The sequence below is a fragment of the Schistocerca gregaria genome, chromosome 7 (genome assembly GCF_023897955.1).
Source record: "Schistocerca gregaria isolate iqSchGreg1 chromosome 7, iqSchGreg1.2, whole genome shotgun sequence".
In the NCBI taxonomy this organism is placed as follows: domain Eukaryota; kingdom Metazoa; phylum Arthropoda; class Insecta; order Orthoptera; family Acrididae; genus Schistocerca; species Schistocerca gregaria.
In genome coordinates this window covers 471007722-471027878 of record NC_064926.1, presented here as the reverse complement: position 1 = coordinate 471027878, position 20157 = coordinate 471007722, and positions in this window count along the sequence as shown.

Genomic DNA, 20157 nt, shown 5'->3' with positions numbered 1-20157 from the left:
ACAGATGGTTTCAATGGATTTGTGCACAGAAATTTTTATTCAACAATGTGCAGGAAGCTAAGATGCTTAAGTGTGCCATGACTGTTGAGGTACAGAGTCATGAGTCAAGGAGAGGATGGGTGGCTGGAAGTGACAGACAATAAGCACCATCTAGTAAAGCCCCCAATACGGCCATGGTGTAACTCCTTTCAGCCACCTTGATGGGACAAAGTCCTCCTTACTCATGTTCACATAGGCCACAGCCCTATGACAGGCTGTAACACATGGGTTCTTGCTCCAGCGAGAGGACTCTCCAATGTGTGATGATGCTTGAGGCGTACAGATCAGTGTGTGTCGTATTTTAGTAGACTATGTTTTATTTCCAAACCAGAGGACAGCATTAGATTTGCCAATAGATCTGCTTTCTATTTTAAGTAATGTTCAAACGAATGTGGCGAGAGTTTTAAGGTCCTGTGATATGTCTAACTGGTTTCCATAAATTTTAGGGCAATGTTCTTAATGTGTTGAGAGAGTGATTGGCTCACCCAATTTTTTTGTTAAGTGGTCAGTCAGCCACATTTCTCTATGCCTTTCTTTTAGCTCTTCCATGGTTTTACTTCTATTTTAATCCCATGTATAGCATCTTTTACACTTTCCCCATTGTCTTACGACAAGTGAGATAGTGATTGTGTGCCTCAATGTAAGTTATGTAGGAGTGATTGAATGATTGTCATTTCATATGCTTCCTCCTGTGTGACAATGATTTGTCATTTTCTCCACATTCATTTCATTTAATGTGTGTAGCAGAGCTGATAATCTTAGTGTTGAGGGCCCATAAGCTCCAGACACACACACACACACACACACACACACACACACACAAAGATATAGGAGCAATTCACCAGTAGACACTGACACAGATTAATGGAAGCAGTCATTAATTATGCTGTATCTTGACTCACTTAATCTCATAGGTAAGCATCTGATTCACCAAAGCATAGATCACACATATATGTTTTAAAAAATAATGTAAGGACCAACAAGTTGAAGGATATTTAAGTCATTTAAAGAGTTGGGTGATTGCTTAACATGTTTTGAACAGTCAAAAGAAGCACTATTGTACATGAAGGGCTGACTGAATTGTATCTGATGAGAGGGCACTTATATTTTCTTAAAAAAATTTGAAAAAGTTTTCAGCAAACAAAAATATGCCTCTAGCTCAAAAATTATTAATAGGAAAGACTTATAAAAATATCGAAAAGAATTTTATATGTAATTACTATTAGCTTAGAAATTACATGCTACATACTTCCAAGAGACTGAATGAAGGGCACAGTTGTAAGACACTGCATTAATATTCAGGAGTTGAAATACCTGTCCTGACATCCAAACCACTTAAGTTGAAAATGATTTATTACTTCAGTTACTACTGGTTTCGGGTGATATCATATCTCGCCTTCACATGTGGCTGCCACCAGCCTGCAGCCTGGCGACCAGGGTGTGATGACCATGCACCTCATCATTCTTGTTCACCTGGAGATGGGCTTATAATTGCCTGAAACCAGACATAATTTAACAAATAAATCTTTTACAACTGAAGCAGTTTATTATCTGATTCCATAATGATTTAGATCCAAAACATTGTGTTTCTAATATGAAGCCAATGGCAAAATCACAAATGTAATAAGGCATACCCATGTAAGCATTTTAGCACTTCAATTGAAGATGCTGGTTAACAAGAAAATAAAAAATACCTGTATACATATTTTTAAATGTTTGTGCGCTGACAAATATCTTGAAGTGTTGTTGTTGAACAAGCAGAATTAATAAATTGGTGATAAACAGTATTAAGTAAGAAAAAGATTAAAACTATTTTCCTCCCTGTCAATGGTTTTTAAAATAATATTAATATAATGGAATTCCAGGCCATTAAATTCAGCAAATTGTGCATAGTAATGGAGACAGCGCTTATATTAAAGTGCCAGGTTGCCATAGTCTGGATTCTATGTCAACTTAAGTGTTTTGTCAGTTCAGTGGTTGGAGGAAGGTGCTGCATACCAACCCCAACAAGACAATGCTTAGTAAGTCACTGTGATAGTCAAACCAAACTCTGGATTGACTATAGATTTTGCTACTACTATTACTTTTTTTTACATCAAATATGGTTGTATTTATGGGATGCTGATACAAACTTTCATTGATTATGGAGAATGTTAAATGTATCAATTTGAGGTAAAGGACTCTGTTTCCAGAAGTGACAAAATTGAGAGTTATAAGAGAAAATCATTCTGATACCTCTGGTAATCTAATACATGCATGTAGTGGTTCTGTTGGTAAGATGCAGAATATCTCACTTGTTAACTGTCAGTGGATGTGATTCTGACATAATGGAGCCCCATCTCTCTTTTGATGGGGGCTTTGTGAACATATGGATTAGACATCCCCTGAAAACTGACCAGACAGAGGAGGTTCTGTTTCATGGCCAATACATTCACCTCATCTGCCCCTAACTGATTTCTTCTTATGGGACCATGTAAAAAGTTTGTTGTATTAGATACTGAGACAGAAGACCACTTGGCAAGAATTCTCACCAGAATGAGATTTTAACTCTGCAGCGGAGTGTGCGCTGGTATGAAACTTCCTGGCAGATTAAAACTGTGTGCCGGATCGAGACTTGAACTCGTCTAATGCCCTCTGCTCAGCTTCCTGCAGAATGGCTTCATTAATCCTATCGGAATTGGTTAGCTCATAGGTATTAACATTAATTTTTCTAATTCTATCTACAAAAGCTTCTATTGATTCCCCATTCCTTCGATACAAACTATTCAATTGTTCCCGATACCATCTAGACCCTTTTTTGAATACTTCAAATGTACCCGTGGTCTAGGGGTAGCGTCTTTGATTCATAATTAAAGCGTCTTCGGTCCCGGGTTCGATCCCCACCACTGCCTAAATTTTGATAAATAATCAGCATTGGCGGCCGAAGACTTCCGGTATAAGAAGTCAGCCTCATTCTGCCAACGGCCTTGTCAAAGAGGGCGGAGGAGTGGATAGAGGTTCAGGGCACTCTCTTGTCCTAGGGGTTGGGAAATTGCCCCTAAAGGTGGAAGAATCAGCAATGATCAACAACATGAGGATGCAGAAGGCAATGGAAACCACTGCATTAAAGACACGTAACGTGTATCCACAGGACATGTGGCCTGTAGTTGAAGAAGTGTCATGATGATCTCTCCATTGGCAAAAGATTCCGGAATAGTCCCCCATTTGGATCTCCGGGAGGGGACTGCCAAGGGGGAGGTTACCATGAGAAAAAGATTGAATAATCAACGAAAGGATAATGTTCTACGAGTCGGGGCGTGGAATGTCAGAAGCTTGAACGTGGTAGGGAAACTAGAAAATCTGAAAAGGGAAATGCAAAAGCTCAATCTAGATATAGTAGGGGTCAGTGAAGTGAAGTGGAAGGAAGACAAGGATTTCTGGTCAGATGAGTATCGGGTAATATCAACAGCAGCAGAAAATGGTATAACAGGTGTAGGATTGATTATGAATAGGAAGGTAGGGCAGAGGGTGTGTTACTGTGAACAGTTCAGTGACCGGGTTGTTCTAATCAGAATCGACAGCAGACAAACACCGACAACGATAGTTCAGGTATACATGCCGACGTCGCAAGCTGAAGATGAACAGATAGAGAAAGTGTATGAGGATATTGAAAGGGTAATGCAGTATGTAAAGGGGGACGAAAATCTAATAGTCATGGGCGACTGGAATGCAGTTGTAGGGGAAGGAGTAGAAGAAAAGGTTATTGGAGAATATGGGCTTGGGACAAGGAATGAAAGAGGAGAAAGACTAATTGAGATCTGTAACAAGTTTCAGCTAGTAATAGCGAATACCCTGTTCAAGAATCACAAGAGGAGGAGGTATACTTGGAAAAGGCCGGGAGATACAAGAAGATTTCCATTAGATTACATCATGGTCAGACAGAGATTCCGAAATCAGATACTTGATTGTAAGGCGTACCCAGGAGCAGATATAGACTCAGATCACAATATAGTAGTGATGAAGAGTAGGTTGAAGTTCAAGACATTAGTCAGGAAGAATCAATACGCAAAGAAGTGGGATACGGAAGTTCTAATGAATGACGAGATACGTTTGAAGTTCTCTAACGCTATAGATACAACAATAAGGAATAGCGCAGTAGGCAGCACAGTTGAAGAGGAATGGACATCTCTAAAAAGGGCCATCACAGAAGTTGGGAAGGAAAACATAGGTACAAAAAAGGTAGCTGCGAAGAAACCATGGGTAACAGAAGAAATACTTCAGTTGATTGATGAAAGGAGGAAGTGCAAACATGTTCCGGGAAAATCACGAATACAGAAATACAAGTCGCTGAGGAATGATATAAATAGGAAGTGTAGGGAAGCTAAGACGAAATGGCTGCAGGAAAAATGTGAAGACATTGAAAAAGATATGATTGTCAGAAGGACAGACTCAGCATACAGGAAAGTCAAAACAACCTTTGGTGACATTAAAAGCAACGGTGGTAACATTAAGAGTGCAACGGTAATTCCACTGTTAAATGCAGAGGAGAGAGGAGATAGGTGGAAAGAATACATTGAAAGCCTCTATGAGGGTGAAGATTTGTCTGATGTGATAGAAGAAGAAACGGGTCGATTTAAAAGAGATAGAGGATCCAGTATTAGAATCATAATTTAAAAGAGCTTTGGAGGACTTACGGTCAAATAAGGCAGAAGGGATAGATAACATTCCATCAGAATTTCTAAAATCATTAGGGGAAGTAGCAACAAAATGACTATTCATGTTGGTGTGTAGAATATAGGAGTCTGGCGACATACCATCTGACTTTTGGAAAAGCATCATCCATACAATTCCGAAGACGGCAAGAGCTGACAAGTGCGAGAATTATCGCACAATCAGCTTAACAGCTCATGCATCTAAGCTGCTTACAAGAATAATATACAGAAGAATGGAAAAGAAAATTGAGAATGCGCTAGGTGACGATCAGTTTGGCTTTAGGAAAAGTAAAGGCACGAGAGAGGCAATTCTGACGTTACGGCTAATAATGGAAGCAAGGCTGAAGATAAATCAAGACACGTTCATAGGATTTGTCGACCTGGAAAAAGCGTTCGACAATATAAAATGGTGCAAGTTGTTCAAGATTCTGAAAAAAGTAGGGGTAAGCTATAGGGAGAGACGGGTCATATACAATATGTACAACAACCAAGAGGGAATAATAAGAGTGGACGATCAAGAACGAAGTGCTCGTATTAAGAAGGGTGTAAGACAAGGCTGTAGCCTTTCGCCCCTACTCTTCAATCTGTACATCGAGGAAGCAATGATGGAAATAAAAGAAAGGTTCAGGAGTGGAATTAAAATACAAGGTGAAAGGATATCAATGATACAATTCGCTGATGACATTGCTATCCTGAGTGAAAGTGAAGAAGAATTAAATGATCTGCTGAACGGAATGAACAGTCTAATGAGTACACAGTATGGTTTGAGAGTAAATCGGAGAAAGACGAAGGTAATGAGAAGTATCAGAAATGAGAACAGCGAGAAACTTAACATCAGGATTGATGGTCACGAAGTCAATGAAGTTAAGGAATTCTGCTACCTAGGCAGTAAAATAACCAGTGACGGACGGAGCAAGGAGGACATCAAAAGCAGACTCACTACGGCAAAAAAGGCATTTCTGGCCAAGAGAAGTCTACTAATATCAAATACCGGCCTTAATTTGAGGAAGAAATTTCTGAGGATGTACGTCTGGAGTGCAGCATTGTATAGTAGTGAAACATGGACTGTGGGAAAACCGGAACAGAAGAGAATCGAAACATTTGGATGTGGTGCTATAGTCGAATATTGAAAATTAGGTGGACTGATAAGGTAAGGAATGAGGAGGTTCAACGCAGAATCGGAGAGGAAAGGAATATGTGGAAAACACTGATAAGGAGAAGGGACAGGATACATCTGCTAAGACATGAAGGAATGACTTCCATGGTACTAGAGGGAGCTGTAGAGGGCAAAAACTGTAGAGGAAGACAGAGATTGGAATACATCAAGCAAATAATTGAGGACATAGGTTGCAAGTACTACTTTGAGATGAAGAGGTTAGCACAGGGGAGGAATTCGTGGTGTGCCGCATCAAACCAGTCAGTAGACTGATGACCCAAAAAAAAAAAAAGTCCGAGCATCCCTTAATTCTTCATGCCATGTAACGTAAGCTCTGGCATCCCCAGTTACTTTCAACTTAGCCACATGCAAAAGTGTTTCTGCACCCCAATTTCCCAATTTAGCAGCCGTGCTAAGGTTCTTAAGAAAAAATCATAACATCCTCCCCAGCTTTTCCCGAGAAAGGGGTGACCAAAGACGCAGCATTAGTGTCAAGGATTACTGCAATAACAGGAAATTGTTCTTTGCTCGCTTCTTTAGTCCAAGCAAGCTCTATCTCTAATTCCGACACTCGCTCAATTAGCTGCTGAATAGTCACCTTGGCTGACACATACTGCTCTATCACTAACAGCTATCGAATCGTGACTACAGTAAGCCCAGAAAGAAGAACAGGAAGGAAAGACTGACTATGCTACAGGTTTAGACAAACCACCAAACAAAAAATTGGCACTTACTTGTCATGTTGCAGGAGTTGCTGATCCATTGTTGCCACATATCCTTGTCGATTACCAGCCACCATTTCCTCCAAATCCAGGGAGAAGACCACTACTGTCATCGATTGTAACAGGAGTGTGTGATGTGCTGGTTACCCGACTGACACCACTTGTAATAGGATGACGGGAGCGGGTGATGTGGTCGGAGTTGTAGGGCATGGCTGGGTAGAAAAAGGTGGCTGTTTTTAGCGATCTTCCTCTTTATTGTTGGTTCTCCCAATAAATTTTCCGGTAGCTCCGCCTCAGTGCTCGTGTCGTGGTGGACACAAGCTGATGCACGCCGTCTGGGGAACTTGACGCCGCACTCAGTCAGCAGCTGCACAGGCGGTAGGAGGTTTGCAGCATGAGGCGCGGTCCAGCTCGCAGACGCGGTGGCTCGTGCCGACGCCTTGAGTCGCCGATGTAGCAGCGGGCAGCGCCCCCCGCCGACTAGTCCTCAGAGACAGTGTCACTAGTGACGATGACGTAACAGCGACCGAATGCCCAGTCGGTCGAACCGAATGCCGACGCCCACCTCTGATGCCCTTAAATAGTGCAGTCCGCTGCTGAATCCACCGGTTACGCTGCGGCGTGTTTATTAGAAGGTGCTCGATGAATTGGCTAATGCAACCGCACCACGCGCGTCCTAAGCCTTCGTAATTCTGCTAATGCTGCGTTGTGATGGCTGCTGCGCACGTACACACATACCAACGCTCGTTGAAAAACTGTCACCTGTATAACACGCCGGCCAGCCTTCATCTGCCGTTTGCCGTGAGGCTGGTGCATCGTGCACTGAAACACACTAAATCACAATTTCACATTGTATTTCCTAAAAATAACCCCTTGTCCTCTACAAACCATAAAGGCTAGTCAATAAACATTTCGTGCCCCAGTGCCAGCTGGAGCAAAAGGTAACCAAGAAATGTTAAAACTAAATGAGGTTGCCTGAAATAAATTCAACAATGATACTTTTGTAGCTTATTAAAGAGCCAAAGATTATCTTAAAAATGGTTTGACTACAATAGCTCTTCATTTAAGATTTTCAGTTACGTGGATGTAAGAAAATTAACTCTCGCACATGAAAAATATATACAGGCATCAAAGGTGGTGGGTATTGAAGAAGACATTGATAAAGATAATTTATATGAAGGAATCCATATACTAAGTAAAACTTTGGAACAATTAGAATGTCAGACTTCTATGTCAAACTCATTTTCATGCTAAACGTGTTTAAACAGAGAAGAAAAGCCCAAAATTTAAAAAAAAAGTCATAAAAAGAATAATGGCAGCTCCATGCAGCAATGCTTATGTGGAAATAGTCTTCAGTCACATGAATCATTTATGGTCTGATGTTAGATATGAACTGAGTGTCAATATGGTAAAAGCAGAATTGTGCATTCACTGTCATTCGAATTTTGCAATGTTCAATGACTTCTACCAAAAAATTAAAAGTGACTAAAGTTGGTTGAAAACTGTAACTAACAAGAATAAATGTAATTTCTAGTGTTTACTTACTGTTATAGGGTATTCACTGTCAGCTCCACATATCCTTTCACCAGGCAATGTTCTGTAATTTTGTCAGTTTAATCTGGCAGCTCTGTTAGTATGAAATGTTACATTATAGTGCTTGAATGTCATTAAGTACACTGGTCATGAAGGGTATGACAACAGCATTTACTGTTCTTGCCACGTACTGCAAAGCATTTGGCCTCCCTCCAACAATTATCAAATCAGTTATCGTCTTGTCCAATAGCTTGCAACACCACGATTCCAGGAGTTGGAGAGGTATGGGTCTACAATAGTCATTGCTTCCTGTGATAATTTTTTATCAGGTAATTTACAGACACATTGGCATTGATGTGACTGTGACATACAGAATGGAGTCTTGTCACTGAAGACCACAGAATGTCATTCAGTGTCCCAGTCAACTAATGGTTCTACATTATGCAAGTCATGGTTGCCTTTGGACTGGTGTTAACAAGGAGTGATGCATGGTAATTTGAGATCTAAACCCAGTACACAGTTCCCAATTGTTTGTGGTGACATGCTGCCTCTAACTACAGTCCAGATTGTTTGCTGCTTTGTCTGTCCATTAGTCAGAGCTAGCCAAACAATCCTGTGATCTTTTGTGGTGTAGTTCTTCTAGAAGGATACGAGTCACTCTTTTTGTCACAATGTTGTTTTGATTCCATCCCATCCCCATTCATTCTGCTCTCACCACAGTACAATTGTGTGTGAGCTATCAGTATGATCCTCCAGTATTCTTCATACCAATGATTTTTTGAAAGAAATGTTGGATTTTACCTTAGTCATATTCTCTGGTTATGCTGTATCGTAATCTCTGTGTGAACTGTGCCACTAATTTTACACGCTTCCAGCAACCATCATATACCAATCTACATCTCTAGGAGTGGCTCTTTTTCAGTGTTGAAAATAAGCTCACATAAGAATGAAATTTTAATCAAGATACCCGCAGACATTGAAATTCTGGAGTATCGGTTTAGTAGTGTTTGGAAAAAGTGTTCGGAAAAAGTATTCCGAAAAAGTGTTCATAGTATAACAGGGTCCTTTGCTGTAAGTGTGTAATTTAAATTTGTTTGGCTGTTGCACTATTCAGTAGAAATTATGCCATTTCCTCAGAATGGTAGTGCTTTTAAGTGGTGTGTGGAACATTATGCACATATAGGAGTTGAGGGAAAAAATAGAAACACTACAAGAAATGCATACTGAACATAAAGTGCAAATTCTAGCCAAGCCTGCAGTTTGCACTGTCACATTTGAACATAAGTGGCAGCTAGGAAATGCCCTCAATTTGTTGCAAGTGTCAGCCGCAGTCCGAACACTGTTCTTTGTAGTTGTTGGTGCATTATGTAAAAGCTAAGTGATTTCAAATGTAGGCAAATTGTTGGTACTCTTATGACGGGTGCTCCTGTAATCAAAGGAACCGAAATGTTTGGTGTTTAAAGATGCACCATATTGAAGATTTGTAACACTTTCAGAAAAGCAGAAAAACACTGTCTGCTCCGTCACAACCCAGATGAAAGTGTGTGTTGAGTGATCATCACAGAAAGTCATTGAAGAGGATTGTGAGTAAAAGTAAGGAGACGAGAGCTGCAAGAGTCAGTGCAGAATTGAATGCCACACTCGTGAACGCTATCAGCACCAAAATTACATGAATGGACTTCCATAATCATGCAGCTGCAGGGCGAGCTGGAATTCCCAAACCACTCATCACTGATGCAAATGCCCACAACAGCAAAACATGGTGATGAAGCCACAAAATCCGGGCTATGGAGAAAGTCCTTTGGTTGGATGAGTCATGTTTGACACAGTTTCCAACTTCTTGTTGAGTTTACTTCCCAATAGGAAAAACATTATAAGAGTACAGTAATGATATGGTTAGACATGTTGTAGTATTCCACGGGCTCCATGGTTTCTTCGCAAGGACACAGTACTGCCAAAGAACATGTAACCATTTTGGCTGAACAAGTCCATCCCATAGTATGTTTGTTCCCAAATGCTGATGCTGTGTTCTAAGATGATAGCGCCCCGGTTCACAAAGCTTTCATTGTCCAGAACTAGTGTTATGAGCAAGAGAATGAATTGTCACATCTCACCTGGTCACCATAGACACCAGACTTCATATCACTGCGCCTTTGTGGTCTATTTTGGAGAGGAGGGCGCGTGATCACTATTTACCTCAATCATTGTTACCTGAACTTGCCACTATTTTGCAAGAATAATGGTATAAGATTCACTTCAAAACCATATAGGGCCTGTGTTTGTTGATCTCGAAACGACTGGAAGCTGTTTCAACTGCCATTTGGGGTCAAGGGAAGTGTTCGATTCAAATTTTGATTTTCTAGGTGTTTTTTTGTGGTAGGATTAAGTGTGGTGGTGGTGGTGAAAGTTTTGAGTTTTATAGTGTGGAATCTGTAGTTGCTGTTGACCTATATAGGTCAAGGGAAGTTTGATTCCAATTTTGAATGTCTATGTGTTTTTTTGTGATAGGATTAAATTTTGGTGTTTTTTTTCTGTGGTAGTATTAAGTGAGGTGATGAAAGTTTTGAGATTTATAGTGTAGTATTGGTAGTTGCTGTTGACCTATGCTGGTCAAGGGATGTGTTAGATTCCAATTTTGATTTTCTGGGTGTTTTTTTGTGATAGGATTAACTCTGGTGGTGGTGAAAGTTTTGAGATTTATAGTGTGGTATTGGTAGTTGCTGTTGGCCTATAGAGGTCAAGGGAAGTGTTAATATCCAATTTTGATTTCCTTTGTGTTTTTGTGGTGGGGTGAAAGTTTTGAGATTCATAGTGTGGTATTGGTAGTGGCTGTTGACCTGTATAGGTCAAGGGAATGGTTAGAATCCAGTTTTGATTTTCTACTTTTTTGTGGTAGGATTAAGTATGGTGGTGGTGAAGGTTTGATATTGATAGTGTGGTATTACCAGTTTCTGTTGACCTAAATAGGTCAAGGGAAGTGTTCGATAACGATTTTGAATGTCTAGGTGTTTTTTACTGGTAGGATTAAATTTTGATTTTCTAGGTGTTTTTTGTTTAGGATTAAGTGTCGTGGAAGTGAAGGATTTCAATTTTTTAGTGTGGTATTGGTATTTGTTGCTGACTTACATATGTCAAGAGAAGTGCTCAGTTCCAATTTTGAATATCTAAATGTTTTTATGTAATAGGATTAAATTTAGATTTTCTAGGTGTTCTTTTGTGGTAGGATTTAGTTTGGTGGTGGTGAAATTTTTGAGACTTATAGTGTGGTATTTGCTGTTGCTGTTGTTTTATATAGGTCAAGGAATGTGTTCGAATCCAATTTTGAATTTCTAGGTCTTTTTTGTGGTAGTATTAAATGTGGTGGTGGTTGTGAAAGTTTCGAGATTTGACCTATATAGGTCAATGTAAATGTTCGATTTCAATTTTGATTATCTATGTGATTTTTTGTTGTAGGATTAAGTGTATTGGTGGTGCAAGTTTTGAGATTTATAGTGTGGTATTGGAAGTTGCTGTTGACTATGTAGGTCAAGGGAAGTGTTAGATGCCAATTTTGATTTTCTTTGTGGCAGGATATAGTGTAATGGTGGTGACAGATTTGAGATTAATTGTGTGGTATCGGTAGTTGCTGTTGACCTATAAAGGTCAAGGCATGTGTTCGATTCCGATATTGGTTTTCTAGGTGTTTTTTTGTTGTAGGATTAAGTGTGGTGGTTGTGAAAGTTTTGAGATTTATAGTGTGGTATTGGTAGTTTCTTTTGACCTATATAGGTCAATGTAAGTGTTCAATTTCAATTTTGATTATCTAGGTGGGATTTTTTGATAGGATTAGGTGTGGTGGTGGTGGTGAACGTTTTGAGATATATAGTATGGTATATGTAGTTGCTGTTGACCTATATAAGTCAAGGGAAGTGCAACAAACTAGTCAGAAGGCTTATGACTCTAAAAAAATTACCATTACATTTTAGATACAGTACCTGTATTCAGTTTTCAAGCTTCAATTGCTCCATTTTACAAATACAGCCTTCCATCAAGAAAATTTAGTATCTCATTTCTGATTGGAGGGTTTCTATTGTGCCTAGCCTTCTTGCCTGCTTGTTCCTCTGTTGCAATCACTACTGCTATCATCTGTATTGTATTTACTGTACTACTCACACCATTTGCAGTCAATAGTTGCCTGGTGCTCCCTTTCGATACTCTTCTTCATCAACACATTTAATGACTGAAATTGGTATCTGTGTCTTATCCCTGTATTTGTTTAATTTAACCATCATCTAACTTTGATAAAAACACATTCCAAATTGTCAAAAAATTAAGAAACTTTCTCATTATGAAACTTTACAATGCATTCATCCTGAAAATTCTCTCTGTATGTAGTGACTGAACCATTGGTGATGTTTAGTCCTACATGTTTATCTTTTAAAATGTAAAGTTTATTTTTAAACTTTGATTTTCACAATTAGATTAATCCAAAACACAGTAGCTAATCTGAATACTGGCAGTCTGATAGTGTTAGTTTCAATAATCCTGTAACCATTGCCAAAAATTTACTATTGGAAATCATAGATTGCTAGACTCTAGAAGTTCTAGATGCTCTTGGTTCTATTACTGATCAATAATATAAATTCAGAAATACAATGACATCCAAAGCAGATCATATGCAAAAAGAGCATTACAGAACTCAGAATTATGTTTTATTCCAAATTAGAGTTGGAAGACGATTTATACTGCACCTTACATTTGACTGCGAAAAACATCACCCAAACAACAGTAAAAATACAAATGGCATTTCTATCACTATCCACAGTGGGTAGTTATTTTTTTTTGACAATTTTGGGAATGTAATAATAACTTCATGAGAAACTGTATATGTTACACATTACACTTTTCACAAAAAAGTCTCAGTATTGATAAAAATCAATTAGATGTCTCACAAACTATAATATGAAATGAATACAGTTGCAATTTCTTGATACAGAGAGTAAACTCCCATTCACTAGTTAACTCGTAAAACATAAAATGTACTTGTGCAGTAGCTAACTGGTGCCCAAGTGCATACAATCACTCCTAAGACAAGTTAATTATACTTGTCACATAGTTCAAGATCATACTATGAAATGAACTGAAAAAAACATTATTTAGTCATGTTTCACTGATTTTCTCATAAACTATTCTTTTATTTATGTTACGTATTGTTGTAAATGATGCAGTTGTAGTGTCTACATAATGCTTTGGATACTGGAGGCAGATTTTGTAACTGCTGCCAGAACTAATATTGAATATCACCAGCTTGTTCTTACAGGATTAGAAGTCTGAATGTGACTTGGTGGCAAAATGACAGACTGCAGATGCAGAAGCTTTGGGTACAGTCTCAGTCATTGCTAAGATTTATGTCTTTCACTTATCGCTGCTTCACCTCTGGAAATGAAATTACATCACATGTTATTATAAACTGCAATATTAGCACTACCAATACAATAGAAAAAACAGTATTTATAGTATTAGAACTGTTCTCATTTACAACAGATACACAACTTTGACTTCACTCTGCCCATACCTGACACATTTCATATATTTTTTTTTTTCATTTTATTACTTTCATTGCACTGATTAGGATGTATAAAACATAAAAATGATTCTCTGTTTTCACAATTTTTAGTAATTATCTTCAGACTTTAATGATCAACATAGAGTACAACACTTTATAAAATACATTTAGACTAGTGTATGTTTTCCTCATATCAACTTTGATTAATGAAGGTTTCTAATAATCATAAAATTCTGAGTAAGGACTGTTGATATTGTAAATAATAGAAATGTATATAAATTGTTCATGAACACATAGATGAACTTAATTTTCCGTATGTCCAGAAATAATTGAATATTATAGAAAATAATATTGGAGAAAACTATCCTTTGACTAAAAAAAAACTCAGTATTAGTTGTGAGGACGGGTAGTGAGTCGTGCTTGGGTAGCTCATAATTTGAAAACACTGATGTTCCCAGTAAAGTCTGCTAGCACTTTATAAACATAGGGTCATTCCATGTCAAATCAACCAATTGTACTACATGATTTGAACCATGACCTCTCTGATTTGGATGAATTTTTTTTTTAGGTAATGTACCCATTAACACTAGTTTAAATTTGAGATTTCAAATTTTTCTGATCTTTGGTTTTTGAGTTTCAAGGGTCTAAAAATAAAAATAACCTCTGTTTTTGATCAGTCGATGATTGTTTTAAAATGCTGCAGCTCAAATAGTATACAACCTAGAGAGCTCAAAATTGCACCATTGTTTTCCTCTATAAATTCCCTTCAGTTTGATAGTAATATGACTATGCTACCTAAATCTGAAAATTTTAAGCTACTCCAAAGAAACCTGTTTTGAAATTTCGAAATACATACCCTCGGATTTCTTTATAAAAACTATATGCATTGTCCAGTCTGACTACATGCATGCAAAATTTCAAGATGGGATCTCAATGGGTTCTTGTATAAATTAATATTTTACTACCACAATACACACTAGTGAAGTGAAAAAGCAGACTATTTCTAGGCTATGAATAATAAGGTAGGCCTATGTATCATTTTGTTGGCCTTTTTATGCAACATTGCCCTCTTATTGTTTGTTAATTCATTAAATGACATAGTTTTGTTTTAATTTAATGTTCGTGATTCTTTTAACTATGCATCAGAAGGAATTGAACACATTTTAATTGGTAATATATGTGCTACAAGTTAAAATTTTGAATAAAGTCACTCACCTTCATCCTTAGTTGTAAATGGAAGAGATTATCTTTTTCTTGGTTTTCCAGTGTTATTTGTAATCATTTACAAGAAGTCCTTATATTAGAAATTAGCATATAAGTAATATCACTTGGGAAAAAGATTAACTTGTTGATATCTGCATGGATAGAACTGTATTTCTAATACCAATTGGTATTTACAAAGTTAATACACACGGTATCTATACAAGTTAGTGTTTAGTGAGGGTAGGTGTAACATAATTTACATGTGCTTCTTTTATGATCTTTTAAGATATTTTTCCAAAGCAAGAGAAGACAACTCCATTTCTTTAGCACTTAAAGTGTAGGTTCTTCCCGTAGCTGTTGTTGGATTCACTGTTTGTAAAAGAGTATTTCCTGGAACATCTAATATATCTCTTGGTTGTGGACAGTAAAAAGACTGGGCTGGACCCTTCGGCTGTAAAAAATTTATTCGGTACGTGTCACTTTATTTTTCTTCAATGCATCCTAGCCACCACGAGTCGTCATATGCTACTGTCACAAAACCAGCAGTAATATTTTTCATATGTGACGGTGTTATTTGGTTCAGTGTTGTCACATATTCAAGAGACTCATTCAGACTAAAACGATAAGGCTTGACATTAATTTGACACTCTGTGCAGGGTTTATATGAGTGAAACTTTTGTGTTCCCACAATCGCTTTTGAGTCACTAAACTGAGGAAGTAAGTATTCTTTGGTCAGTTCATAGTCCTCTGCTGTGCAGTATTCAAAGTCAATGTTTTTATGTTTTCCATGGCAAATACATGAAGTGATTTGGGTGTTTAGATTTGTTGGTCATATGGCCTTTGTAAGCTGGCTCTAGCAGCTAGCTGCTTAACAGTTCCGCCAAGACTATCGCATGCGCTCTTGTCATGGGATGTTGCAAAGAACTCCCACTCTGCCTCAACTTCAAAATCAGTTTTATGCAAACACAAATTAAGGAAGTTTTTCTTATTTTTATATTGTGAAGCGCTGCCATCAGAAAAGTAAGTAATCTTTTCAAGTGCAAAAGGCAAGTTTTGGTTTATGATTTCTAAAAGCTTTTTTTCTGGAATACATAGAAAGCGACTGCATTATGTTTCAGGCAATCTGATATGAAGACATACTGCAGATGTTTTACTTTTCCCTCCCATTTATAATATATGATGAAAGGATACACTATAGCTTCGTGTTACATCAAGATGCCATAAGTGGGGTAGTGGCCAAAACTAGAGCCTTGACCCAGTATGCAAATCTCAAGTTTTTTTATAATAAAAAGTGAATGTCATACAAAATTGTAAGATTCTTAAGTTATTATTTTTTTATATATTTTATTCTTGCATTAAAATATCATTTAATGAATTAACAAAACAATAAGAGGGTAATGTCGTGTAAAAAGGCTAACATAATAATTTATGTTTGTTAGAATTACATAGGCCTACCATAGTATTCATAGCCTAGAAATAGTCTGCTTTTCACCTCACTAGTGTGTATTAATATTATTTTATACAGGAACCCATTGAGGTCCCATCTTGAAATTTTGTATGCATGTAGTCAGATAGACTGGACAACACACACAATTTTTATAAAAAAAATCTAAGGGTACGTATTTTGGGTATTTCAAAAAATGTTTTTTTGGAATAGTTTAAAATTTTCAAATTTAGGTAGCATAGTCAAGTTACATATCAAATTGAAGGGAATTTATAGAGGAAAACAATGGTGCAAGTTTGAGCTCTCTAGGTTGTATAGTTTTGAGCTACAGCATTTTAAAACAATCATCGATTGATCAAAAACGGAGTTTTTTTTATTTTTAAACCCTTGAAATTCAAAAACAAAAGGTCAGAAAAATTTGAAATTTCAAATTTAAACTAGTGTTAGTGGGTACATTATCTGAAAAAAAATTCATCTAAATCTGAGATATCAAGGTTCAGACTGTTAGTTGATTTGAGATGGAATGACCCCATGGTTGTTTTTAGTTTTCAAATATATACTAGCAACATTGCCTAAAATTTCGGTTTTCAGTTATAGAATATGAAATTTTTAATAAAATTTTTAATATCTTATGTAATCTAGTACCCTAAATAATGTGTAACACAAGCTTTAGCAGCTAACTCAGTCAAGAGCAAGATTTTACACTCAAACACCTCACATACGTGTAACTGTAAATACTGTAACTAATCATAGTTACTTTTTTTTCAAAGATTCTTATTAAGAAAATCCCTCAGCAACATGAAGGTTGGTTTGAATATCATAAGTGGTTTACCACACATGGGTGGTATGCTGTTGCTTCCTCAACCTTTGAAGTGACATACCGAGCCAGTTATGCAGAGACCTACAGTTTGCCGCACGGGATTAGCCAAGTGATCTAAGGCGCTGCAGTCATGGACTGTGCGGCTGGTACCGGCAGAGGATCGAGTCCTCCCTCGGGCATGGGTGTGTGTGTGTGTGTTTGTCCTTAGGATAATTTAGGTTAAGTAGTGTGTACGCTTAGGGACTGATGACCTTAGCAGTTAAGTCCCATAAGATTTCACACACATTTGAACTTTTTTTTTTTGAACCTACAGTTTAACATACATTGCAAAACACAGTGCCACTTGGATGGCTCACATTAACAAATATTCCAGAGGTGAAGTAGTGATAAGTGATTGATAGAAATCTTAGGAATGTATCCAGGACTTTTGCATCTGTAGTCTGTCATTCTATGACCAAGTCACATTCGACCTCATAAACCTGTCTAGATGCATAACAACACTTACACTTTCTCTGGACAACAATGAATGTGATACAAGATTATCTGGTTAACGACGAAAATTGACTAGTAGACCAGACAATTTATATCACAAGTTCAAATACTTATGATATTAACAATCTGTTAGAGAATCAGCAATCAATTCTTGGTATATTAAAATGTGATTGAAAATGGTCAGATTATATGGATCATCACAATATTAAATTTATTAATTCCGGAAATGAGGTTTCCACTCTGTAGTGGAAACATCCCCCAGGCTGTGGCTAACCCGTGTCTCCACAATATCCTTTCTTCCAGGAGTACTAGTTCTACAAGGTTTGCAGAAGAGCTTCTGTGAAGTTTGGAAGGTATGAGACGAGGTACTGGCGGAATTAAGGGTATACGGAATGAGTTTTTCGATGAAAAAATCGATTTTTGGGTAAATGCATTTTCGAAAAATTTAGACTCTCCCGTTTCATACCATGTATAAAATATTTGGATGACATGAACAGAACTATTTTAAATCATTTTTTTAAATAATTTCGACACACGATGTTCCGCACGTTGTATATAAGACGCGAAATATACCTGATATAGACAGCCTTGCCAGAGATATAATTGAGCACAAGAGAGTTAGCTTTTCTGTTGGCTACACTGCTAGACAGTTGACAATAGATTCTGCACCATTTGTATTGTTTCCTTTGTGAGTACATCCATGTCATTTTTGTGAAAGTTGTCTGTGTAGAAGTCATTGAGTATTCTTTCCTTCAACATGCCAAGACCTAGTCTGAAGGTATTTAGAAAGCGTGTACATTGGCGCAAGAAAGTAAAGTGTACTAAACATTCGTCTGATTCATCTTCATAAGTATCTGATGTCCCAGCAGCGACGAACCTCAACACTGGTAGTGATACATTGAGTGATGATGCTTCCACTACACCGGAAAGTGCTTCAAGAAGAAAACTAGCTGGAATTGAAGAAGAATACAAGAAACTAAATGCTGGGACTACAAAATATGAGGTAATTAACGTCTCTTTATTATCAGACGTTTTGGAGAACAATGTGTGCTGCAAACAATGTGGAAAATGTGGTATTCCATTGAAAACAAACTTACATGTAGGACTTGCTTGTGAATTAGAGTTGATATGCAGTTATTGCAAACACTTACTTTCTTCAATTCCTCACATGTTACTGCAGATACAGGTAAACTATACGATTTAAACATTAGACTGGTTTATGGATTACGGTGTATAGGAAAGGGCAGGGCTGCAGGTGCCATGTTGTGTGGTGTGATGAGCCTCCCACATCCACCTTGAAAATTTAACAAACACCTAATTGCAATAGGCTCTGCTGTAGATGATTTGGCACAGGAAAACAAGAAAGATGCTGTTGAGGAATCAGTTGCTGGAAATAATAATAGCAGAGACTTGTCCATAGCTTTTGATGGAAGCTGGCAGAAGAGAGGCCACACATCTCTGAATGGTGTAGTTAACAGCTACAAGTGTGGACACTGGTAAGGTAGTTGATGTGGCAATACTTTCCAAGCATTGCAGATGCAAGGAGAAAATGAAAACTAAACATGAAGAGGAGTGGATGGCAAATTACTATGAGTCAAGTGGTGGTATGGAAGTTGCTGGTGTAGAAGTATTTATCAATGCTCAGTATAATGGTACTGGAGTGTGTTGGCCATGTTCAGAAAAGGATGGGATCAAGACTTCGACAGCTCAAGGCTAGCATGAAAGGCAAGAAATTGAGTGATGGAAAAACTTTAGATGGGAAAAATAGACTGACAGACGCTACAATAGATCATATTCATAAGTGCTATGGTCTAGCAATAATACAGAATACTGCAGATGCAGAATTAATGAGAATAGCAGTCTGGGCTCTGTTTTTTCATACAGCTTCAAACAATGAGAATCCCCAACACAGGCCATGTCCAAAAGGAGATGATAGTTGGTGCAAGTACAACAGAGGCAAGGTAACTGAGAAACAATACAATCACCTGCCACAATGGATGAAATAAAACCAATATTCCGAGACCTCGCAGATATTAGTCTGCTAAAGAAATGTCTTCATCGCCGGACTCAAAATCCAAATGAGTGTGTGAACCATGTGATATGGAATAGACTACCTAAAACTGTGTTTGTGGGTATAAACACACTTCACTTTGGCGTTTATGATGCTGTTTCATCATTCAATCAGGGCAATATAACAAAGTGCAAAGTTCTGCAGAAGTTGGGGCTCTGTGTAGAACTATGAACTGCTGCAGCTATGCTTTGTTTGGACAAGGAACGGCTCATGTCTTCAGATAATGCCATGAAAGTATATTCAAAGATGGCTAGACAGCATAGCAGACCCATCAAGAGGAAGCTGTTGGACGATTCTGATGATACAAGCTATGGTGCAGGTTTGTACTGAAGTAAAAACTTTGAAGCTAATTTCCCATAACTTTAGTTTTTCTGTGTATAATTTACATTTTCTCAGGGCCTATTTATAGTAGAAAGATGAAATTTTCTGCAGTTGTTCCTT